The sequence below is a fragment of the Sciurus carolinensis genome, chromosome 11 (assembly GCF_902686445.1).
Source record: "Sciurus carolinensis chromosome 11, mSciCar1.2, whole genome shotgun sequence".
Lineage (NCBI taxonomy): Eukaryota > Metazoa > Chordata > Mammalia > Rodentia > Sciuridae > Sciurus > Sciurus carolinensis.
This window is the reverse complement of record NC_062223.1, coordinates 87,279,498-87,307,109: the sequence shown is the minus strand read 5'-3', so window position 1 is coordinate 87,307,109 and position 27,612 is coordinate 87,279,498. Positions and strand designations below refer to the sequence as shown.

Below are 27,612 nucleotides of genomic sequence, written 5' to 3'. Positions count from 1 at the left end.
ATGGGAATTGGGGAGCTGGAGGGACATGTTGATTGCCAAGTCATGAGGAACCAGGATCTGTGGATACCAGACTGGGGAGGGAGTTGGGGACCTGGCTGGTGTTAGGTCTCAGCAAGCACCAGCCCAAGTGGCCTCAGGAACCTGGTAACTGCCAGACTGGTTGGCTGGTTGAACTTAGTGCAAGATACCCTTATGCTCTCTTCTAACCTTCTGCCCTGCTGAAGGCAGTCCTGTCTGTCCCCATACAGTTCAGGACTTGAGAAACTGGGGATAGCCCAGCTCTTGCCAGCCTCTGCAGCAAGATGGTGACTAATAAGCACACCTAGCAGGAGAACCTCAGTGTAATCAAACCTGCACATACCTTGATATTGGACTTCCAGGCCCTGGCTGGTGTCCCAAGCGGGAGGCAGCTGCATTTGGAGGAGGGGCAGCCACAGCTTGTGGTGTGGTGAAAGTGGGCACTAGCGTTCAAGATGTGGTGCTGCCTCTAGGCCCTGGCCAGTGTCCCAAGATGGAGGCCACCTGTTTGGAGATGAGGCAGTTGCAGGGAGTGGAGTGGTGGTGGTGGGAGGTCACATTAGGGGATGGGGAGCAGCATGGAGGCTGTGCTCTTGCCTCAGCTCTTTTACTTACATTTCTCCTCCTCTTTCTTTTTCTTCTCTCTTTCCAGTGGGATGAGTTATCTCTGCCTTCCAGCAGGTCTACTAACCATAAGAAGTGTTTGGCTCTGGAAGCAAAGTTGCTTCATTCAAAGTGGCTTAATTTTTTTTCAGATTAAAATGTAACTCAGCTGAAGCAAAGAGTGACAATAATGAGCACCAACCTGCTCCAAATGATTGTGTCTTGCTGTTTTAGTTCTTATAATCACTGCCATTAGAGTATGGGCAAATCTGTTAACACAGAATTATTCCAGCCAGTTTAGGAATCCTTCCCCTGTATATAGCATTCACTGTACCATAGTGTAACTTTGTTTAATTGAGTAAGAGCTTCTTGAGTGGTAAGTCCATGTTTTCTTAAATTACATTTCAGCATTTATCACAGTGCATGTTTACAACAAATATGTTGTTCATTAAATATTCATTAATGCTGGTGTAGAGTTGGACATGTTTGTACTACACAGCCTTAGGGGATGCCACTAGTATCAAACACATTTTAAGTGTATTTTACACATTTTAAAATTTTTGGCAGATGAAAGTAAAGTATATGGAAAACTATTATATGATTTCCCAACAAATACAAGTAAATTCTTTTGGGAAAGAGTCAACTTTAAAAAATAATGTTCACTGAAAAGTGCTTTATGAATACTGGTAGTCCTGATTTTTACTTAATTTATATTTATTAACATTCGATTTCATTAAAATTACATTTATTTTATTTTGCTCAAGGTAACTTTTTTTACTTTTAAGGAGATGAAATACAGTGTATCTTTGATATAAGAAATGAAGTTCTGATTCTCATATTGGAAGGAAATGTCTCTTATATCTTGTTACTTTTCATTTACAGTTTCCTCCTTGTTTTCATTAATTTGCCAACTTTCTATTCTTTTGTGATGTGTCAGTCAGTATCACAATAATAATTTATTTGAGCATATTCACATTAGTGCTGCTAAGAATAAAATGTGCTAATATTCCATACTATCCCATATCCAAACCAATACCATCCCACATAAACATTCCTATCTAGAATCAAATTGTGCTCCAAGCTAGAATCCTATTATATTCTATCACAATTCTTTTTGATTAATTGGTACATAATAGTTGTACAGAACATCAGGTTTCATTGTGGCATATTCATACATGCATGTAACATAATTTGATCAAGTTCACTCCCTAATACCTCCCATTATTATTCTCCCCTCCCTCCCCTGAGCTTCTTCTACCCTAATGGTCTTCCTTCTGATTTCATGACGTCCCCCTATGCCTGTCCCCTTTCCCTCTAGCTTCTACATATGAGAGAAAATATTTGATACTTTTCTCTCTACTCTGGCTTAGTTTGCTTAACATAACATACTCTAAATCTATCCATTTTCCCGCAAACTACATGATTTCATTCTTCTTATGGCTGAATAAAATTCCATTATGTATATGTACTGCATTTTCCTTATTCAGTTATTTGTTAAAGGATATCTTGGCTGGTTCCATAACTTGGCAAATGTGAATTGTTCTGTGATAAACCTGGATATACATGAATACATGAATCACTTAAGTGATACTGAGGAGCTGGGTCATATATTAGTTCTAAGTTTTTTAAGAAATTTCCATACTGATTATTGTCTGTACTAATTTACATTTCTACCAACAGTATATAAGATTTCATTTCCCCTCTTTCCTCCCCAGCATTTATTGTTATTTGTATTCTTAATGATTGCTATTATGACTGGAATTAGATAGAATCTCAATATAATTTTGATTTACATGTCTCTGAGGGGTAAAGATGTTGAACATTTTTTTCATATAATTGTTAGCCAATTGTATTTCTTCTTGGGAGAAGTGTGTATTCACTTTATTTGCCCATTTTTTGAATGGGTTATTTGCTTTTTGAATTCTTTACATTTTCAAGGTATTAATTCTCTGTCAGAAAAAGAGCTGGCAAAGATTTTATACCATTCTGTAGACTCTCTTCATGCTGTTAACTATTTCCTTTGCTGTATAGAAGCTTTTAAATTTAATGTCATCTTATTGGTTCTTCGTATTGTTTCCTGAGCTAAGGAGTCCTAGTTAGGAAGTCATTGCTTGTGTCTATATGTTGAAGTGTTTCCCCTGTTTGCTTCTTGCACTACAATGTTTTGCCAGCATTTCTCGTTTTACTCAGGATGTTTTAGCTATTGAGTCTTCTGTTCCTCCATATGGATTTTGGGATCATTTTTCTAATTCTGCGAAAAATGTTATTGGTATTTTATTGGGGATTACATTGAATCTATAGATAACTTTGGTAATGTGGCCGTTTCAGTGGTATTAACTCTGCCTATCCATGAACATGGGAGGTCTTTTCATCTTCTAATGTCTTCTTTAATATCTTTCTTCAGTAATCTGTAATTTACCTTGTAGACATCTTTCACTTTAGTTCAAAACCCTCAATCACCCACCTCACTGGGTTTCTGTTCTCTAGCTATTTTGGTTTATGACTTCAGAAGAGCTGGGGCATGCATCTGATTTCTGTGCCACCATCTTGCTTCCACCCATCATAGTTCTTTTCCTCCAGTTCAATGTGTATTTAATTGAGCAGCTCCATATATCTAGCAATAAGAATGAACAACATTTATTGATCGACTCCTGTGTTGTAGACACTGTTATAAGTGTTTTCAGGTACTTTTGTTCTTTCCATTTTGTAGATGAGGAAACATTAGCGTAGAGAATTTAAATTATTTTCTGAAGGTAAGACAACTGTAGCAAAACCAGAGTTCAAACCCAAGACCTAGTATTTTTTCCCAGAACTACATATTATCTCCCATTGACATCATTCTTGATAACCTTAATCAGAACTATAGAAAGTACTTCCAAGATTTTTAAGCATTGTGACTAAACTACAAATGCTAAAACTGTTGTCTTCCAAGATCTATTTACCTCCTTACTTGTAGGCAGTTTCTTCTCTGTATCAATATTTTTTCTATTCTTAAGCAACTTTTGGACTGTTAGTAATAGCAAATGTTTATATGACACTCCCAGTCAGACTTTGTAAGTTAATGTTTAAAACTACCTTGATATAAATATTTACATATTCCTCATTTTAGAGAGGAGAAACTGCACAAGATCAGACAGATAAGTTGGCTCCAGAAACTTTGAGCCCAGGTAGGATGAGTACAGATTCCAAGTGATTAAATAAACTTTGTTTTTTTGTGTGTGTGAAACATAGTTTATGTAAGCTAGGACTTAGAAGGCCTGGAATCTTGTCTTCTCTGGCTGTGTGATATGGTGCTAATAACTCCATATACTATTTTTCTCATATGTAAGATAAAAATCTGACTTAAGCAATATATATATATTCCAGGTGGTAATTCTATGGATAGCAAAAAGTCTTGGAAACATCACATCTACACAAGCCCTCTTGACCAATAACTAGTGATGCATCTTTGAGCAATGCTGTGGGGGGTTTCCACATTTCAAGTGGATGAGGGAAAGAGTTTCTGTTGGAGGACAATGATGCTGGAAATCAATTAATTACTAATAAATTTATCTATTCAATAAACACAAGAGTCAATACTCTTTTCAAATGGAAGGGGATGTGACAGATTGGGCCATAGCAGATCTGGCCTCCAAAAAGATGGAGGACCCTGTCTTCAACGTTACTGATAGTCCCATAGGTAAAGGGGCTTCTTCTGTGAAGAACAGGATGAGGTGAAGTTAGGGAAGCTGTTTGCTGAGAGAATTAGCATTTCCTCAGGGGTGAGTCACCTCTGTTCGGGGGCCACCTACTCCCTGGCTGTCTTAAACAGTCTCTCACGACTGTCGGTTCCCGGGAGTCAGACTTCTGAAGTCTGGTTCTGCTAAACATGGATGACTCCACACACAGTGCATGAAGTTTGTCAAAGAATAATTTTCTTTGGAAATAATTATCCCTATTTCTCACCAAGTTGTTAGGGTAACTCAGTATGAAACAAATATGATGCTATTTAATATTTCTATAAATGCTAAATATATTAGGTATCTTATTATTGAAGTAATAATATATTTATTATAGAATTTTAAAGACTGAAAGGTATACCAAAAAGAAATGGAGAAACACAAATATTTTTTACCATTCAGAAAAAAATCACTAGTAACATTTTGTGGTGCATAGTTATTTTAGTCAGCATTTTGCTGCTGTGACTAAAAGAGCTCATGAGAACAATTTTAGAGTAAAGTTTATTTGGGGGTTCATGGTTTCAGACCCATAGGTAACTGGCTCCATTCTTTGGGGCTTGAAGTGAGACAGAACTTTGTGGTAGAAGGGTGTGGTAAAAGGAAGTGTCTTGCATGATGATGGGAAGCATAGAGAAACTCCACTAGTCAGAAACAAAATATATACCTCAAAGGCATGCCCCCAGGGACTTACCTCCTCCAGCCACACCATACTTGCTCTAGTTATACTCAGTTAATCCCATTAAGGGATTAATTCACTGATTGGGTTAAAACTTTCTTAACCCAATCATTTGTGCTCTAAAAACCTTCTTGCATTGTCTCACACATGAGCTTTTGGGGGATACCTCACATCCAAACCATAACATTCTTCCCATGTTCCCCAAAAGCTTGTGGTCCTCTCACAATGCAAAATACATTTTGTCTATTTACAAGAGTCCCTATAATCTCAACAGTTTGAAATTTGCCCAAAAGTTCAAGTCTAAAGTCTCTTCTGAGACTCAGGGAAAGCTCTCATAGTGAGCTTTAAAAATCAAAAGTAACTTACAAGTATCCAGTATATAAAGGTTCAGAGTAAACATTTTTATACATAAAAATAGAGGCATAGAGAGAAGGGATGGGATAAAAACAAGACTGAAATCCAGCTGGGTCAACAAGTCCTGTAGTTCTGTGTCCAGCATCTGGAGCACATGGCATCATGATGTTCTCTCCAAAGGGCTTATGTAGATACACCCCTGTGGCCTTGTTTCTTGCAGCCCAAGTAGCCTTTCTGTTTCCTTGTCTCTGCTCAATTCCTGCAGCTTTCCTTGGATGATATCTCGTGTTACTGGCATTTCCTAATCTCAGGGGTCGCAGCTTTAGCTTCTTCCTCACATCTCCACAATTTACCCTCTTAGGGACTGCCAGCAGGGACTCCAACCCTGCTGGACTTTGCCTGCACTTCCAGATCTTTCTTTGAAATCTTGGTGGAAGTCTCCATGACCCCCTTACTCTAGCATAGTGTATTCCTGCAGAACCAGCACCACATGGTTGGTGCCACGGTCTGCTGCCATCTCCAGCAGTATTAAAGCCTCCAGGGATCATGGTTTCATCATCCTCTGAGTTCCTGGGTGACTGAGCACATTGAAAACACTTCCTTGGCTCCTTATGCAAGAAGGATGCCCCACTGCTCTCTTCTCAAGAGAATTTTTACTTTTACTCCTGGAGCCTGAGATGGGTGTGGTCTTGCCAGCTCCTGAGATGCCCTCAAGCCATCTTTCTTATTGTATATGGGAAAGTCTTTAGTGTTTTTTAGTAACAATTCCCTTTCTTACATTCCTGATGTTATTCCTGTTTTTCCCTAATAAAGAAAAATTATGTTTAAATTTTTATCCTCTGGTCTGCTTCCGAGGGAAACCCACAATAAGACATGAAAGGAAGGGTCTGACACATAGAAGTTGTCCAATGCTTTTTAAGTTTCTTATTTTATATAGGAGGAAAACTAGGTTTAAATAACTTTTACATGGGAGGAATCCTAGGCATAGATATGTAGTTGAGGCAGGATTTGAACCCAGGTTTTACAGAAGAGATTGGATTTTAACCCTTATTCTTGAAGAAGGAATAGCAATTCTACTGTGTACATGAATATACGTCATTAAGAACAACCTCCTAACTGGTTTTATCCTATTTTTGCTTCCACCACATTTTAGCATGTAGATCAGATTATGTTACTTCTCTGTTAAAAAAAAAAATTTGTCAAAAATTTCCATTTAAAGTAAACCAGAGTACTTGACCCTGGAAGATCATACATGAGCTCTACCTGCTTTACCTTTTGATCTCATGTCCTGTGATTTTCCCCTCATTCTTCTCTGGGCAATACTGGCCTCTAAAATTTTCCTATAAACTGCTAAGAGTACTCATGCCTCAAGGATACTTACTGGGCTATTCTAGGTTCTTCCATATTTACAAGGCTCATTTCCCTATATTCTTCATATTTCTGTTTATGTTATCTATTCATTGAGGCCTTTCCTATTTAAACTATATCTCTCTTGTGACTATCTCCCATGTTCCTGTTTTCACTCCTTTATTTTTTCTTTATAGCACATACCATCTTTTATACTCCATATTTCACCTTTGTTTACTGGACCAGAATATATGTCCTGAAAGAAGAGAAATTTTCATTTTATTTACCTTACTGTGTTTCTAGTGCCCAGAACAGTGACCTTGATAAATATTTGTTGAGAATGAATGAATAAAAATAAAGTATTATTATTTTACCTATGAAATAGTCTTCTTGAATCTAAACATTTACTTTTTTGTCCCTTCCCAATCATTTTTATGGTTTAGCCACTGAAATTGTAATTGGGTCCTTCTGTCTCAGCAATATGATGACACATCACAACAGCTGCTTGGACTTAAGAAGGTTGTTTTGATAGGTTGTCCAGTGCTGTTGAGTGTGCTTTCAGAATTCTAATTTGTTTTGGGTTTTAAGAATTCCTTTGAGAATTTCTTCCACTTCCCTAGAATGCTGACTCTTAGATTCTCTCATGCAGCTTGATTCCTTTTTCTCAGTGACGTTTATCTCAACTTATTCAAGCACCTTACTTTTTTCCTTTTTTTTTCTTACTGTCTCTGTCAGAAAGGATTTGTTACACTTCCATCTGGTTTCTCATGCTCTACCACAGACATTTGGATATAATTGTTTAATGACCTCGTGAATATGTTTTTCATTCAGAATCTAAGATTGACACACTCTCTCTATATGTTGTATAACTCTATAATTGAAGAATAAATTGTGTGGAAACTCTGTATTGCCTACAACTATGAGGTACAATTTATTGTGATGATTAGATGATAACTGTTAACTTCAAATAAGTATAATTAATTTAATTTTTCCCCATAAAAATGAAACACACTTAGACCATTTAAATGAATACCTTGATGGTACCTCTTTATAATAACTTTAAGTCATAACTCAGATCCATCTCCTTCATGGAGCTTTCTCTGATTCAGTAAATACAATCTTTAATCTATTGCTATGATTTTGAACTCAGACTTTTACTTCCATTTCTCTTTGTAGTAACAATAGCTTATAGTTTATTGTTGTGGAATGGGGAAGTATGTGGGCTGTGGATTCAGATAAATTGTGGTTGAGGCTATGTTTGCAGTGATTAGCTCTGAAATCTCAAACAAGATGTTTGACTTCTCTAAGCCTCAGTTTCCTTATCTATAAAATAGGAATAACAATAATTCCTACTTTATTGTTTTGTTACTAACAGCATGAAGTACTTAGCACAGTGTCTGGCAGTTGGCAAGCATTCAGTACACAGTAACTTTTTAAAATATAGATACACAAAATACATTGTGCTAGTGATAAGTGATCTGTATGTACTTCTTCATTCTCCATATGAACTTTCATTTGCTGCTATGCTCTTTTTATTCATTTTTTTATTTGTTCTAATTTGTTGTACATGACAGTAGAATGCATTTATATATTTTGTTAGATCATACATAAATGGAGTATAATCTCATTTTTCTGATTATACATATTGTAGTATCACGTTAGTCATGTAGTCATACATGTACATGAGGTAATAATGTCTGTTTCACTCTACTATCATTCCTACCCCTGCTGCTATGCTCTTTATCTGTTTTTAGGTCTCTGTTATTAGGTGGAATTGTTATTAAACAAATAATTCACAAAGGACAAAATGTTACACATAGGGACTTCTTAGCTGTGTTGCATATTTTTGCTTATTACTTGTTTATTCCTTAGAGGCCATATCTCTTCTTTATCTAAATTAGACTTATTGAGCCACAGAATGTTAGAGCATTCTATTCTAGTCACTCATTTTACAAAAGAAAACACAAAATCTAGCATGCAAGAGGCAGATCTTGGGCTGAACACTAGTCTAATGATACATAGCAATGCTAAAACATACTACTCATCTTTATGGGCACTTAAGGAATGTTCAATTCCTGACCAAATGGAAGGTAATTCAGAAAGGTTTCTTTTTTTTTTTTTTTAAACCATTATATTAGTCATTAGTCATTGTGTTCCCTCTTCCACTATTTTGTTCAATTAGAGGGGAAAATATAATTTCTATGGAATTTCAAATCTAGAAGCTTCTGTTGGAGGATCTATTTACTTTTTACCCTTGATCTTGGCCAAAAGGCCTAGAAGTGATCTTTACATTCTGAATACAGAGAATTTGAATGTACAGACTATATAATAAGAGTTGCACCAAATGTTTTCCCTGATAAGTGGAGAATGATATATAATGGGGGTGGGGGTGGGGAATGAGAGAATTATGGGGGAACTTTAGAATATGTAGAAGGAAATGAGAGGGAGGGGGGTATGAAAAATGGTGGAATGAGACAGACATCATTATCCAATATACATGTATCATTACACGGATGGTATTAATCTAAATTGTGTACAACCATAGAAATGAAATGATATACCCCATTTGTGTACAACGAATCAAAATGTAGTCTGTAAAAAGTTAAAAGCTAAATAAAAAAAATAATAAATGATCAATGTCTTTATCAGGTAAATACAAATCAAAACTACACTGAGACTTTATCTCACCTCAGTCTTAATGGCTATTATCAACAAAGCAAAACAAAACAAAACCACCAAAAAATAAATGCCAGCAAGGATGTGAGGCAAACACTGTTGGTAGGAATGTAGATTAGTACAGCTACTATAGAAAATGGTATGTAGGTCCCTCAATAAAGCAAAAATAGAACTATGACATGATACAGCTATACCAGTTCTGGGAATACAGTTGAAGGAAATGAAACCAACATACAAAAGAGACACTTTCATACTCATGTTTACTGCTGCACTATTCACAATAGCCAGAATATGGAATCAGTCTAAACAACTGTCAACAGATAAATGGATAAAGAAAATATGGTATATTACTGCTACCTGCATGGCTGAACTGAAATTGACCAGAGGTGATGAGGGATTAAGAAAAATACACATGGGTATAGGGAAAAAGCTGGGATCAGGTGGAAACACTGCACTCCGATGGAGATCAGTGAGTGCAGAACTGGTCCAGCAAGCTTATTTATATAGGGTCTCATAATCATAAAGTTAAAGACTATACAGGCATTTTTCTTTGTGCACAAGAAGATTACGGAGCTAGAAACATTTATGTAGCTTTTCCACTGTTGCAATGCTAGGAGCTTCCTGTTGCACTCAGAAAGTTCATTGTCTAAAATTACTGTTAAGTGCCAGGCTTGGAAGTAGCTGTGCTGGTGAAACATTGTGGTTCTCTTGTCATGCTCAGAATTCCTCTATCTCTGGGAGCTTTGTGCCTAAGATCAAGGTTGAAACTGATGAGACTCTTGCACAGAGCCTCTTCAAGCAGGGCACCACCATAACAACTGGGCATCCTTTACCCTTGCACAGAAACATTCCCAGGCAGCAGGCACACCACAACCATGAAGCAATAAGGGGCCCCCAATCTCAGTCCCTGGTCTCCACAATATATATACACAATGGGGTATTAACCATGAAGAATGAAACCTGCCATTTGCAGAAAAATGAATGGAACTGGAAGACATCATCTTATGTGAAATAAGCCAAATACAGAAAGACAAGTATCATATGTTTTCTCTCATATGTGGAAACAAAAAAAATTGATGATTGGGAAGTAGAAGAGGAACTATTAGGGAAAGGGATGGGGACCAGAGGAAGGAGAGACGGGGGAGAGCAAGAGAAGGTAGAAGGGAGGAATATGATCAAACCTCCATATATGCATTTATGGAAATGTCACATGAAACTCATCAATTTGTACAATTAGTATGCATTAATTATTATAATTTAAAAAGAATTCTTTTTATAGTCTCTCAGACACATCTCAATTGCTGTGTGATACTTCTTGATGGATGTGGAAAGTGACCACTAAAAATATTTTGAGGGTTAAGAGACTGCATGTAATACTGGAAAGAGCAACTTGATACAGAGTACAAATATTGATATTCAAATTTAAATGACATCTGTGTTGAGATCACATTTGACAGTACCAATGCTTTGTAGTTTTTGACACTTTTTTTTTTAAATTTCATAACATTTCTTGATTCTCCTATAAAGAGGTACCATCCTGCCCTCTCCTTACACTCCGCCCCAGTCCAACTCCAGTGCTGTGGTTCTGCAAGTGTCTCTATTTGTCTCTGAACCCCATTAGACAGCAAGCTTCATACAGAAATTCTATCATATTAATCTTTGTACTCTTACTCCCTGGCACCAACAATAATTGGTTTACAGAAAGTTATCAATAATAATGGAATAATCAGAGTAGTTGGACAATTTGGAATAAATGAATTCTTATTCCTTTTCAATCTCCTTTGATGTTTTCTCTTCACTTAATCCATTCAATAGTAGAATTTATAAGGCCTGGATCTTTGTCTTTTGAATATGCCTTGGTGTACTCTTCTTGTGTCACCTTATTGCTCCTATTTGTGTCCATATTTGCCAGTGTTCCCAGATGTTTATTTAATACTAGTTTCTTTCCTAAGCTCAAATTTTATTTCTTACTATCTTCTATCTTTACCTGGAACATAACCTTTTCTCCGAACCCAGACTAAATTAGGGTGTCTAGATCTTCTCTTTTCATTAAACAATTGAAGCTGGTTTACTTTTTCCTCTGTAAGTCTTTAATCACTTAGCACTTTAGATTTGAATTGTACAAATTTAGAGGCTTGAATTTTATGTGGCTCTTCTCCTCCCACACCCATCAAATTCCATGATTCATCAGATCATTATACCACAAAAACTTATTTTGAATTTACCTTCTCTGTCTTGCAAGAATGTCATTGTCTTGTTTCAGGACTGTATGTTCCATTACCTGGTATCTTGCAGATTCTTACTACATTTCATTCGTTTGCTACTACTTCTTCCCACTGCAGTCTGTCTTGCATATTATCTACCAGAGGTATCATTTCCTGCAGAGAAACAGCCTCATCCCACTTAGAGTTTTGTTGGTTCTCACTCTCTTCTTTCACAATCTGGCATTAACCTCCTTTTCCAGATGCATTTCCTTTATACCTCCCATACAAATGCTAGACGCTGATCACACTGCACTCTCCTCCCAGTCAATCCTTTTATACTTCATGCTTCTATCCTTGCCCTCCTATTACCTGCTATATTCTTCTCAGCTTTCTCTACACAGTTTAGATGTTATTTTTCTGTGAAGCTGTTCCTGAATATTTTAGCACTCATCTTTATTAACACTTTTTAAAATTTATATTGTGAGAATACAGAAATTGACTTATTTTGTTCTCAAATAACTATACCTTATTCAGTGATTCCTTACTCAATAAATGTCATGAATGAATAAAATAATGACTGAACATTGTTACATTTTTCACAGCTTTTTGAGAACTTAAGAATTACTTTAACCATTTTTAGTGGTAAACCAAAGACACTCACACATTTTAGTGTATTTTGCCACGGTCAGGGCCTGACATCTGTTGCAAGTGGCTCATCTATTGATGTTGTCTTTTGTTGTCACTAACCTGCTGTATGTTGCTTTAGTTCCCCAAGCTTCATTCTTTTTAATCTGAATTTACCTATTGCCATGCTCACAGCTTTGTAAAAATTTTTTAGAAGGACTAATGCTTTATAATCAGACTGCTTTAATTTTTTGATTGGTAAGTAAAATTGTATATATTTAGGGTATACAAGACGATGTTTTGATATATGTATTCATTATTGAATTGACTTTATCATTTATTTTTAAACTATCTTCTTCAGGTATACTAATATTATAGTTTTCTTAAGTTTGAACAAAAGATAAAAAGAACTAGAGGTCAGGGCACATAACTTTCCTTGTGCTGATATAGAGTTTTTAAAATGTCCATTTAAAAAGATAGTTGGGTTTTTATTTCTTTTTCTAGATTTATTGAACTCAGAGTAATATGTCCCTCTTCAAACATTATTGGCTTGTCAGAGTAAGAGGATACCCTTTTGCACATGGTAGTCAGAAATTAGCTGTTATTCATTGATTTGCTATTGAGATCATAACATATTTGGCTTCTTGTCAGTGGCATTAGTTGCATTGTTCACCAGCCACAGCTGCCAGAGAAAATGATCATTTGGCAGCTGACAAGGCTCAGATTTATATAGTGATCCTTCCTTTAAACTGTGAAAATGTTATATATTGAGACAATTAAATTGGGTCTTCTCTACTGGTGCATGTATTTAAATGGGAAAACCAAATCTTAACACCCATTTTTCCGAAAAAATAAGAACTATTTCTAGTCCAAAAGTATTGCCTACTATCTCTGACTAGTTAATAATTAATTATGAGTTAAAAGAGAAAGTATCATCTTATACTTCTTTACTGGAACAACTTATTGAAACTAGGACAGAGATGTCAAAAAGTTGGGTATAATTTGTAAGAGTTGATGTGTGCCAGAATGTTCTTTACAAAAATAAATATATTTCATTAAGACATAATAGTCTTGGGTTGGGGATATAGCTTGGTTGGTAGCGTGCTTGCCTTGCATGCTCAAGGTTGTGGGTTTAATCTCCAGGACCACAAAAGTAGTCTTGTTTTTTTTTTTTTTCCTCCAGTACTTGGTTCAAATCCAGAACCTTCCACATGCTAAGCAGGTACTTTATAACTGAGATATATCCCCAGATCCAGAACAGTCTTCATCTTAACTTTTGGTTTTTGGATAGTTTTTGGTTGCTTTTGTATTTTCTTGCCCTATCTTTCCCTCTTTCCTTCCTCCCTCCTGTCCTTCCTTTTTCTCTTTCATAAATATTTATTAAATATATTCTTTGTGCCAGACACCATTTTGGCAATGCTGATAGTTACAAGCATAAATTAAAAGATAAACTCTCTTTTCTTTTTTAAAAAATAATTTAATTATTTAATGAGGAAACAAGACATGGCTACAAATCATACAGAAGTGTAAACAAAGTAGGGACTAAGGAATCGGGGAGTTTTAAATATGTGCTGAGTATAAGACATCATTATTTATATTTCAAACTGGAACAATGTGTAGAAGGCTGCTTCAGTTTGAGACCCTATATTGTAATCTATGTTAGTAATTATCATAAATAACCTGTCATATATCTATTATGTGAAATGAACTGTGCTTTACATATATTATTTACTCTTTAAAATGGTCCTAGGAATTCATACTATTTTGCAGTTGAAGAAAGAGAAATAAAGGAGACTATATCAGAATAAGCATATTAGAAGTCCCTGTAATGAGACAGGAATATTGTCTCTGGAGCTAGGGTGTCTGTGCCTAAGTCCTAGTTGAATCACTGTTCGGTTGTGAAGTTTTGATCTAGGTACTTCATATAATTAAATATTTTCTCATCTTTAAAGTGGATCAATAATAATAAAATTCACATATAGATTTTTTATAAGGGTTAGCTGAATTTACATATTAAAGTGATTAGAATAACAGATGGCATATAGTTATTATTATCAACTTCAAATCACACAGCTACAAAATTAGAACAGATTTTTCAGATTCCAGTCTACGATTCCTTCACAATTCTGTATTGTCTCCGAGACAGATCCAGGTCTGTAGCTCACAGGATTTAAAAATTGAAATTATGAATAATTGATTAAATTTGTTTATTTCTCAAAGAAAATATGAACAAAGGATTTTCAAGTAAAAGCCCATTTTCCTTGAGGGTGAACTTTGGCATCTCAGAACCTATAAGAACTCAATGGTGATGCTCATATCACTTTTCATAGAATGTGGAGAAAAATGGAACTATTATCTTAGAGGTGAGTTATTTATTGTATCTCTTCTTTATCGGAGATTTAAAATTACGCTACTTCTTACCATTGTTAAGAATGAAGATATTGAAGAATCTTTGATACTTGATAAAATTTTGTGAAGTTCCTCAGAGATGGTTATGATGCTATGCTTGGAGATTTTGTGAATATGGTGGGAAAAGGAATCATTGACCCAACAAAGGCTATAAGAACTGTTTGATTAGATGGAGTCAAGGTGGCTTCTCTGTTGAATACAGAAGAAGTTTTAGTCACAGAAATCTCTAAAGAAGAGAAAGACCTTAGAATGGGCATGATGGGCAGAGTGGGAGGTGGTATGGGAGATGGCATGGTCTAATTCCTAGAATAGAGCTTTACCATTACAAATGAAGTGTGGCAGTATTCCTCACCAATAAATTCCAGAAAAGTCAGTTGAAGAAAATGACTGAATAAAAGTCTGGATGATGTTTAAGAAAATCACTATAACCATCAGTTTCTGATTTCATTTGACATATAATTGTCATTGTCCGTGCCTACAGATAATTTATATTATAGTTTTGAATAAAAAGGCATTTGTACATTCCTGGCACCAGTGTACTGCTTTCAACTTAAGTCACTGAGTCATTTCTGCTACCATTTTGCTAAAATCAGGATTCTAGTACTTGCTATCACTAGATAAGTTCAGAAGTAGCCTTTAATATGGAGAGAAAGAATAATTGTGTACAAAGTAGAGAAATAATCAATATGTGACAATCTTTTTAAATAAAAATTTGTTTAAAGTTAAAAATAAGTAAATAAAAATGTCTGATTCTTAGGATCATTGAGGAGGAGTTCAGTTCTCTCTTCCCAGCTGTTCAGAGCACCTGTTGTTTCTGACTCTCTTTACTTCCTTCTGGCCTCTGTCAAAAATGCCTTTTGACTTCAGCAGAGAAAAAAATAGCTTTTAAATTAATCATTTTCCCCATTCTAGCTGTGAACTACCTACATGATGTTTTTAAAATGAAGGCATGAAGAGTTTGCTGAGGTGACCAGGCTAAAATATTAATTTTTAAAATCCTGGTTGGATTTTGCATGAGAGTTCCAGTCATTTTTGGATTTCTGATATTCATCATTAGATGAGAATTTTCCTACCTACAGGTTTGATCTACAAAAAATTCACTTGTATTTTTCATTCTGAGTTTCTTTTTTATTATCCTTGTTCAGAACTTTTTTAATACTTGGAAGGAGATAACTTCCCTACCTTCTTAGTCAGACTTTCAGCTACATTTTCCATCCTTCACTGACCAGCAAAGACCAGACTGTGGAGAACAGTGGCGTGTGCTTCAACTTGAGGTATGCACATCCTCTCATGCCCTATTCAAGCACATTTGGGGCTTCCAAATAACCCCATCAAACTCTGCTGCTAAAATATCCTTGAGATCCACTGACTCAGATTAACTCATTAATTTCTTACAATCCTTGTATAAAGTAGCTTTGTTATCAACTTTTTTTTACAGATATAAAAATTGAGATTCAACTTGGTCATCAGTGTACTTTATGATTTTAAATATGACATAAGTATATATAAGTATGATAATATTTCATGACCTATCAGTTCCAAACCTACCATATATTTAATCCTAGCCCTGACAATTTATGGGGCTAGGATTATTAGCCCTATGTGTAACTTCTGGATTAGTAATATGATTTCCATTTTAATTCAATTAGTTTAGAAAGAGTTGTTGAACTATAACAAATTTGCTGATCTCATAGAATGAGGGCTCCTTATTAAACTATTCTAGGGGACAGGACACAGGGGAAAATAGTATGAAAAGGAAGAAAATTTATATTCATTGAGCAACTGCTATATGCTAAGAATATAACATTTCTTGCCTCATTCAATCCTTAAAAGAACCCAGTTACTTAAGTATTATAATCTTCATTATATAAATGAGGAAATTAGGATTAAGAGTCAGTGAATTTAGCTCAATTCAATTTATAAATGAGGAAGTTGAAATTTGAACCAAGGTAAGTCTTAATCTAAATCTTTGCTCAAAATAAGTGACTTTTTGATATTAGTTCTGATTAATTGTTGAATAAGCCATCTTTGACAACCTAGTAGGTGCAAGGTTCTACGTTAAGCAATGTGTGGAAAGCAAAGATGCCACCAAAGATGGAGCAGTATCAGATTTCAGGCTTCTACTTCATGGTGGACCCTGAATAAGTGATTCACGTCCTCCAAAACTTAGTTTCTTTATTGTAAAAGGTGAATAATAATAATAATAATACCTCCTTGGCAGAGTTGTTGTGTGCATTAGAACTGATATACATACCCTGACACATTAGAATTTTCATATGGGTTATAAATATGGGACCCACTGATTGGCAAGGGGATAGAAAATAAGTTCACATGCAATTGTGGAAGGCATTAAGGAGAAACAGCTTAAGAGAGGGAGAAGTATTAAGAGAAACAGTCTGATGGAAGAAGGAGAATTAGGAAAGGTTTAAAAAGAGGGTGGTGTTTCAGACATTGAAGGGTATGAATAATTCACGTTTCTTTATGGGAGAAGGGCAGTTCAAGTGGAAGGAGCACATTTAAGGAAATATGAAATGCTTTCAAGTCACACAAATCATCTAACTGAAATGTGGGTTTTTTTCTTTTACGGAAGTTATAGAGTGTTATGATTAGAAAGATTAGTTAACTAGATTGTGGATAAAAGGAGACAAGGTTCAGGAGACAGAACAGTCATTTCCATCATGGAACTATTCTTTTTCTAAAAAAAAAATCACTGTGGTTGGTTAAAATTTTAAGGGCTACATTTTATTTGAAAAACTCAAATAGGATATGCATACTGGTTGATTTTTAAAAATTCAGCACTTTACTCATCACATGCTAATAGTTGCAAGAGTTCTTTTAATTACTAGTAAGAGCCATTTTGATCTAGAATTACTGTTAGGCAGACATTGCAAATTCAGTGGGTTGAACACTCATTCCATTGTTTAAATGACAATTTTGTTGAGATATAATTCTTATGCCATAAAATTCACCCATTTAATAATTTTTAGTACAGTTGTGCATCCATCATTACTGTCCCAGAATATTTTCTTACTTCCCAAAGAAATCTCATACCCACTACATTAGTAGTCCCTCTTGCCAATACCTGAGCAGCTACTAATCTTTCTATAAATTTGCCTTTCTGGAATTTTTAGATAAATGAAATCATACAGTATGTGATCTTTTGTTATTGTATTTTAAAAACATTGTTTTCAAGGTTCGTCCATGTTGCAGCATGCATCATTACTTCATTTTAATTTTTTTTTGCTGAATAATATTCCATTGTATGGATAGAGTACATTTTGCTTATTAATGCACCAGTTGATGGATGTTTAGGTTGTTTCTACGTTTTGACTATTATACATAATGCTTCCATGAACATTTGTTTATATATTTTTTTGTGCAGACATGTTTTAAGTTCTCTTGGGTCTGTATCTAGGAGTAGAATTGCTGGTCCATATGGTAATTCTGTTTATTTTTTTGCAGAACTGCAAATTTTTTTCTGAAGTGATTGCATATTTACTTTCCTATCAGCAGTATATTCCAATTTCTCCATTTTCTTACATTTATTATTATCTGTATTTTTAAAAATCATAGTTACAGTTTTCTTGTTTAGGTTTTGATTTGCAGTTTTCTAATGAGTAATGATGTTGAGTGTCTTTTCATGTACTTATCAGTCATGTTAGTCAAGTTTTCAAAACTTTGCCCATTTAAAAAAATTGAGTTGTCTTTCTGTTATTGTGATAGTTCTTTATATGTATCAATAATAAACCTCTATCAAAATAAATTATTTACAAATATTTTCTTCCATTTGTGGGTTGCCTTTTGACTTTTTTTATGTTTTCTTTGAAGACACATTTTGATTAAGTCTATTCCCCAGCTCCCTTAGTTGCTTGTGCTTTTTATGTCTTATCTTAGAAACCATTGCCTAACTGAAGGTTATGAAAGTTTACACTTAGGTTTTTTTTTCTTTTAAGAATTTTATAATTTTAGTTCTTAAATTCAAGACTTTGATCCATTTTTAGTTATTTTTTTAAAAAATATTTTTATTGGGGTATTGTAGTTATAAATAAAAAAAGGGGCTCATTATGACATAAGCATACATTCATGGTGTATAATTACTTCATTTCAGTTCCCTGTGCTTCCTCTTTCTCTCCCCTCTTCCCTTCCAGTGTTCTCCTTCCTCTAATTGACTAGTTTTCCATCTGTTTATTAGACATAAGTAAAAGTTAATTCATTGAGATATATTCATTTGTTTACATTGGATAATTTGGTCCATTTCATTCTTCAATTTCTCCCTTTTCTTATCCCTCCTCCTTACCCCTCTATTCCTTTCCTCTATTCCACTGATCTGGTCTATTTTTATGGGATTTCCCCTTTCTCCTTTTTCCCCTTATTTTTTTCTAGCTTCCACATATGAAAGAAAATGTTCAGCTCCTGACTTTTTGAGTCAGGCTTGTTTTATTTAGCATGATGTTTTCTAGTTGCATCTATTTATTGGCAAATGTTAAAATTTCATTCTTTGTAACTGAGTAAAACTCCATTGTGTGTGTGTGTGTGTGTGGTATATATATATATATATATACCACAATTTCTTAATCCATTCATCTGTTATGGGCACCTGGGCTGATTTCCTAATTGCACAATTCACAATATGGAAATTGAGGAATTTTCATACTGCTTTCCAGAGTGGTTACAATAATTTGCAGTCCCACCACAATGTGTGAGTGTACCCCCCCCACATTCTCACCAATACTTATTATTATTTCTATTCTTTATAATTGCCATTCTATCTGGAATGAGATGAAATGTCAGTGTAGTTTTGCTTTGTATTTTCCTGATTTCTAGAGATGTTGAATATGTTTTTCATATGTCTGTTGGCCGTTTGAATTTCTTCTTTTAAGAAGTTTCTGTTTAGTCCTTTTGCCTATTTATCAATTGGGTTATTTGTTTTTTGTGCTAAGTTTTTTATTAATTTTTAAATATGGTGTGAGATTGGGGTCCAAGTTAATTCATTTGCATGTGAATATCCAGTTGTCTCCAAACCATTTGTTGAAAACTCTATTCTTTCTCCATCGAAATGTCTTGGCACCATTGTTCAAAATAAATTGATCACAAATGTAAGAGTTTATTTCTGGACTCTCAATTATAGTTCATTGATTTAATGTTTATTACTATGCCAGTATCATACAGTCTTGATTATTGAAGTAAGTTTTGAAATTAAAAAGCACGAGTCTTCCAACTACCAAGATTATTTTGGTTATTCTAGGTCCCTTTCATTTCTATATGAATTTTAGAACCTGCTTATCAATTATGGAATAAAAATGTCAACTGGGACTTTGATAAAGGTCATGTTACATATGTAAATAAGCTTGAGGAATATCATTATCTTAATATTATTAGGTTACCAGTGGATGAACATACATGTCTTTCCATTTACTTATATCCTTAGTTTCTTTCAAAAACATTTTGTAGTTTTCAGTGAATGAACCTTATACTTCTTTATAAAATTTATTTCTAAATATTAATATTTTCTTTAAAACTAGAGTTGTCCTTCAAATTTTGTTTTCAGATTGTTTCTTGCTAGCATATAGAAATATAATTGATTTTTTAATGTTAGTTTTGTATCCTGCAATCTTGTTGAACTCATTTATTAGTTGTAATAAGGTGTGTGTGTGTGTGTGTGTGTGTGTGTGTGTAAATTCCTTAGGATTTTCTATACACTAGCATGTCACTTGTGACTAGAGATAACTTTTTTTTCTTTTTTATGTGGTTGCCTTTTATTTACTTTTCTTGCCTAATTGCCCTGGTTAGATCCTCTAGTACAATTTTAAACAGAAGTAGTGACAGTATACCTTTTTTCATTGCTCCTGATTTTAGGGGAACTCTGTTTTTCACTATTAATTTGATGTTAGTTGTGAAGTTTTTCATGGATAACCTTTATGTAGATTGAGGGGGATGTATGTATTTCACAATCATTCTTTTGAGCCCATCAAAAGTCTTTAAAAAACATTGAACCAACATGGAAAATTTAGGAGATTTGAATTTTTTATTTCTCTTGAAAAACCAGATCTAAAAATGACAACTTTGGCTCACATTTGTTCATGGCAACAATGAGTGCCTTGTTTTAAGTGGATAGCTAGGTTCTTTTCTTGGAAAACAGTTTCTAGTTCTCCCTATGTTATACTGAGGTAGGGTATAAATTGTGAGCACTTAGCACTTACTATTCCTTCTCTTAAGGTTGAGAAATATTTATTGTTACCTAAGTGTCTTTTGGAAAAATAGAAAATAATGTAAGAAGTGCTTTCAATTTTTTTTTTAATCTATAGCTTGTGCTCATTTACCTTTCCACCTAGTTTCTATCAGAATTTGGATTTTATGGTTGGGTTGATGCTTTAAGAGGATCTTCTCCATCAGAGATCTGGAGAAATTGTAAGTTCATTTCAGCCTAGTAATAATACTGGACTTTTATAGGTTATATCATCCTATGAGTAATCTTCAGCAGCCTATACAGAAAAGAAATGGACTTTAATGTGCAAATCCAACTTGATGAATATTAATTAATTAGGATTTTTCTCTGTCACACCTCTCTTCCAGCTTCATCTTCAAATAGTCCTACATTTAATATAGTTGACCAAAATTTACCTTCATAAAATAAGACAATATAGAATTCACTTGGAAGCAGGGATTTCTGAAAAGGGAATATTGAGGGAGAATTTTAATGCAGTAGCATTTTTTTAGTCTACTAGAATAATAACTGTATATATTGTGAACTTTTCCACAAAGGAACATTTCTTATATTTTTCGTATCTCTTGAGTCTAGCATAGCCTGGCATGGTTGGCTCAGGATATATGTGTTGAGTATTTGTTGCTGATATTTAGATGAAAAGATCTATCTGTGTCAAAACTCTGGGGCAATATTTTGTGGAAAATCAAATGTAGTACTTTTTATTTTGTTGACAGTTACTCAGAGGAAATAATTTGCTTTTTATATAATTATTCTGTAAATAGATTCTGTAAGTGACAAAGCTTATATACGACAGACTTGATATTTTGTGGCATTAAAGAAGGAAAGCTAGTGAATTTTTGGAATTAAAATTATTTTGTGTGTAAAAACTGGGGATGCGGTGGTGGGAAATGAGAGAATAATGGGGAACTTTAGAATATGTAGAAGGAAATGAGGGGGGTATGAAAAATGGTGGAATGAGACAGACATCATTACCCTGTGTACATGTATGATTACACGAATGGTATGAATCTACATTGTGAACAACCATAGAAACAAAATGATGCACCTGTTTGTGTACAATGAATCAAAATGCAGTCTGTAAAAATTTAAAAGCTAAATAAAAGAACCGTTGCCACTGATTTTTAACATTTAAGATATTAGGTGAAGATATAACACATTTTTAATATCCTATATGATATTCCCAAGAAAAACAGCAGCCAGAAAGCATCTATGGCATCCCTATAATATCATTGCCAATCAGCCTACATGATGGCACATGCCTGTAATCCCAGCAATTTGGGAGACAGGCAAGAGAATTGCAAGTTTGAGATTTATCTTGGCAATTTAGCAAGACCCTGTATTAAAATAAATAAAATAAAATAAAATAAAATAAAGGGTTGGGGATGTAGTTCAGAGGTAGAATGATCCTGGGTTCAAGCCTACATATGGAAAAGAAAAATTGCCAATTGATTGACTTTAGACTTCAGTGTTGTAGGAGAATCTGAATTAGATAGTGTTTGTTTATTTCCTGCAAGTATTATAACCTGATTACAGTTGTTGCCTTTATAACATTAATATTTCATCTTCAGTGGCACCCAAATGGCTTTGACATTTGTATTATATCCCCGAGTGCACATATTCCAGCTGAAAGAAGAGAATTGTGTTGGGTAGTCATTATATTCAATGGAGCAATGGACGTGAAAGAAAATTACATAGTTCACTTCCCAAGCTAAGCCTTTTTTTTTTTTTTTTTTTGGTTTGTTTGTTAGTTTTTTTGAAAAACATGTAGGGAGTTAGAACATTCTTTTACCAAGGGATGATTTTAAAAACAATTTTCTTCTTAGTAATTTCAGTGTTGCATGTCACATATTTTTGAAAGGATCTTGTTTAAACCTAAAGACAGGATTACAAGTCAGCTGTTAGGAAGGAGTGTCTGTGGTTGTATGTTTCTTAAGGTTGTGTGAGCAAGAAGACAGCTAGCAGTTCTGCCAACAACTGAGTCTAAGTTTACTCCACTCTTCTAAACGTTTTCATGGAGTCCAAAGAAGTTCTTGTTCACTGTAAGTTAATTTACTTTTATATTAACCTTCTTATGGTGAATGAGGTACTACTGGTGACTGGAAATATTTCCTTAATGATTTCCTCACTGAATTCTAGAGCTATCATCTATTTTTTACTTTGCTTGTTTGCAGTACTACTCAAGTCTTCCTTCATTTATGATAACAAAATCAAGGATTGAAATGCTGCAAAACTGAAGTTAGAAACTTGGAACTTTACTCAGAAATTATAGCTGTATTTCTCCTCTAGTGTAGTTTGACTAGTGTGTGGAGAGATGTAAACTTTTGTTATGTGTGTAATATTGTAGGTATTGAGAATAAATTTGTAATTTGGCTTGCCATTTTGATGTGTTCTGAGTACTAAATTGTAAAATATCTTAATGGTATTATGAATTACTGATCGGCCTACATAGACAGGAGATGTTATTTCCTTTCCTAAGTGGTGTTGCCTATGTGATTTGAAGTGAAATTGTTGTGAATACTAGTTTTTCCCTTTAATAGAATGAGTTAGTATTTTGAAAATGATAGTTCATTTTCTTATAGCATGTATATCTATAAATATTTATTTCATAATAGCTAAGGATGGTAATAAGCTTACTGGCTATAAATAAATAAGTTGCTATTAAACAGTCATTTTATATGTTTTATTTCATTTGGTAACTTTAAGAGATAGGTATGAACATTTTCATTTTACATATGAGGAAACAGGATCAGAACAGTTAAAATTTACCAGTTTCTGAGTGATAGAGTTAGGATTTATAGCTACATATATTTATAGCTATCTGTATACTTATCAACCTGACCCAAAACTGATGCTCTTAACTACTGCTGGACTGCATTCCATGAATAGACATAACACACAGTAGTATTTCCAGGTCATGTCAACCAGAGAAATGGAAATATAGTCTAGATGTGGATTTTTTTTTCTTCAATTTTTGTGGGAATTACTTGGAATTGTGATTGAGCCTATCTCAGAGGAAGAGAGGGAAAAAGGCAATATTTTCCTCCAAGTTTCTGTAAATCACATTGATTCTACTATCTTTTACAGTAGTTCAATAAGAGTGTCATATATTAATCTGCATTCCAGAAAAATGTGCCTCATGGAGAAAATGTGTGGGAACAGCTGGTTATGACAGCTGTAGATAATGAACACAGAGACAAGCTTGGAAATTCAGTCTCTTCTTTCTTCCGAACTACCAAAAGGAAGAATTAAAATATATACATACAATTTACACTTAGCAAAGAAACAGAATCCAGCATGGTATTGTTATATAAGTTCTGTCTTAGACTCATAGAATATTAATGCCAAAAAAATCACCTCCTTTTTGGCCTTATTACAATCATTAAGGAAACTGATGAGCAAACTTGAATGAATTAATTATCACAAAGTAACAACCTCTTTAAATGTGGCATCGCCAGAGTATATATAAGAGAGTTTTATAAATAAGGGTCAATAAATATTTCTTGGTTGATGAATTGATTGCCCTGTTTCACATGGCTGATTAGTAGCTGAGGCTATAGTCTGAATTTTTTGACATTCAAGTCTAATGTTTATTTTTTTAAAAACATATTTTGTGCTGCTTTCTTCTATCTTCATCTCAAAATAATGATTTCTACCTCCCTTTTAAAGGAGAAAAAAAAAACTCTGAGAAGTTAAATAATTCTTGCCCACGTTCACACAGGTAGGGCAATGGTTGAATAGGTTTTTTGTTTGTTCTTTTGTATCAGGGATTGAATCCAGAGGTGTTTAAGCACTGAACCAAATTCCTAGCCCTTGTTATTTATTTATTTGTTTATTTTGAAACAGGGTTTTGCTAAATTGCTTAGGGTCTTGCTAAATTGCTGAGATTGGCCTTGAATTTGCAAGCCTCCTGCCTCTGCCTCCTGAGTCACTGGGATTACAGGCACGTGCCAAGGCACCCAACTTGAGTAGGGTTTTAAAGCCTGGTCTTTTGATGCCAAAGTTTGTATTCTTAGACGTCACAATATAGCATCCTAGAACACAAAGTCATGTCATATCTTATTGATGTAATTTTTGCTGGTATCTTAGAGCTCTATCAAAAGAGAGTGTGTAGCTCAATTTTTAACTGAGGTAGAATTAAGGGTTAAGAACAAGAATTCTTTAGAGAGAGTTTAAATGCTAGCTTTTACCATTTGCCTAAATTTCTCTGTGGCTTAGATTCATCATCCATAAATGGTGGTAATAATACCTTTCTCATGGAGTTTTTGTAGAACTAAGTAGAACATTGTTTGATAATATAGTAAGCCTCACATGTGTTTTTATTTCCTTGGTATTCATTCTCACTGGAAACCATTTATTTTATACCTAGTGAAGCTTAATTTCTTTTGTCCTCTCTTGTACTATACTCCAGGACACAAAGAATAGTAGGGTATAATCCTTACTGTCATACTACATTCTTTAATTATGATGTTGAAGTTGATTTTCACCCTTTTATAACAGGTGACTTAATCTTTAAGCAAAGATCTGATTTCCCCAATACTCATATTTAAAATACTACAGAGAATTTTCTGTACTTACAGTATGAAATAGCATTAACACTTAGAGGATAATAACATTTATTTTCATATGGTTTACAAGGGATAGTCAAGCTTATTATTATAGCCAGAATGAATAGTCTTTAGTTTATTATCTTGAATAATATCTGCTTCCTTGCCTAAAATGGACACACATCTTATAGGGTGATATAGTGAATAAGCATTGGATTCAGAAATCAGAAAGCCCGTGTTCAGGTCTTACTTGACATTTATCAGTTGTGTGACCTTGGGTGGAAAGATCCTCAGTCTCTTTCATCCTCAGTTTCCTGATCTATGAAATGGTCATAATAGTGACTGCTGTAATTATAATGTTTGGTGTTAATCAATAACATTTATATTTCTATAGCACTTTCCATATCTTTTCCTTTAAGTCAAGTAGACCATAACTTCCACTGGATTATGAGCTCTCCATGGGGTTTTATTTGTTTTTGTTTTCCATAGACTTTCTATCATAGTGTCTTAAAGTTTATGCTCCATAAATACTGAATTGAAATTGAATTTGTGCAATGGTGATTTATAAACTGAATTGTTTACAAATGTAAAACATTGATATCAACTTATATTTGGCATTGATTTTCTCATGGGTTTTATTTTCTAACTTACATATGCCATCCTATGTTTAATCAGACTCCACTCTGCATCTCCAAATACTTTTTTCTTGGGTACAGTCAACCCAACTCATAATTAAAGTCTTGATTAAGTTCCTTAATGCAAGTTATATTGTCCTAAATGATATCCAAATGAAATTGTCATGGTCTCTGCTTTACAACAGCATGGTCAAAGATTATTATCAAATGTCTCCATGTAATTTATGTTGTCTTTATTGCTGCTCAAATTGAATTAAATAATTGGATCTATGACTTCTAGACTTGCAGTGTAAGGAGTAAGGATATACTTATAAAAAGTCATCTAAAACTATCAAAACACCAAAACCATACTGACTGTATATATCACAACTACAACTATTATTGGGAATGATGGGTTAAAAGGTACATTTTAGATTTGGGTGTTTAAGTCCATTGGGCAAGAAACATTCACAATATTTCTTATTATTTAAGGAAATCTATATGTATTAAACTTTTCGCATGTTTTTGATGTAGTCCCTGACAACTACTTAATACATCTTGTTTATCATTTGAGTATTCTACAAGGTCATACAGTTACTCTTCTGTGATATTTGATCAGTTTGGTCAGATGTGAATTTTTTGTGATCCAATATCAATATGACTAGGAAAACAAGGCCTTATTTGTAAATATAGAATATTGTTCCAGGATATAAAAAGTAAAAATAAAAGAATATAAAGAAGAAGAGGGAAATAAAAGAATGAAAAGGAAAAGGTAAGGAGGTGAAAAGAAGATTTGGATATTTATATTTGTTAACTGGTACTAAACTATACCATATATGATGTGTGCCTTTTAACTTTTTTTTATTTGTTCTTTTAGTTATATGTGATAAGAGTCTTTTTGACATATTTATAAAACATGGACTATTATCTTATCCTAATTAGAATCCCAGTCTTCTGGATGTACACAATGTGGAGATTCACTGTGGCATATTGTAATACGTGTATGAGAAAGTTATGTCTGATTCATTTTACTCTTTCCTACTCCTATTCCCCTCCTTCCCCTTCATTCCTGTTTGTCTAATCCGTTGAACTTCTATTCTTCCCCTCCCCACTCTTTGTTGTGTGTTAGCATCCACCTATCGGAGAGACCATTTGACCTTTGGTTTTTTGAGATTGGCTTATTTCACTTAGCATGCTAGTCTCCAGATCCTTCCATTAACTGGCAAATGTCATAAAGTCATTGTTCTTTGTGGCTGAGTAATATTCCATTGTGTACATATAGCACATTTTCTTTATCCATTGATCTATTGAAGGGTACCTAGATTGATTCTATAGCTCAGCTATTGTGAATTGAGCTACTATAAACATTGATGTGGCTGTGTTACTGTAGTATATTTATTTTAAATCTTTTGGCTATATACTTAGGAGTGGGATAGCTGGGTTCTATGGTGGTTCTATTTCTAGATTTCTGAGGAATCTCTATACTGCTTTCCAGAGTGGTTGCACCAATTTGCAGTCCCACCAACACTGTATGAGTGTACCCTTTTCCCCATATCCTTACTGACATTTGTTATTACTTGTGTTCTTGATAATTGTCA

General features: G+C 34.2%; 1 protein-coding gene and 1 pseudogene across 1 annotated transcript in view; one reads left to right on the top strand and one right to left on the bottom strand.

Moving 5' to 3' along the window:
- The window catches only part of Dlg2 (discs large MAGUK scaffold protein 2), a 2,079,243-nt gene that overhangs the window by 216,914 nt on the left and 1,834,717 nt on the right, over nt 1–27,612 (top strand). The gene's annotated exons all lie outside the window — the stretch shown is intronic.
- On the bottom strand, nt 8,865–9,001 carry LOC124960816 (uncharacterized; annotated as a pseudogene).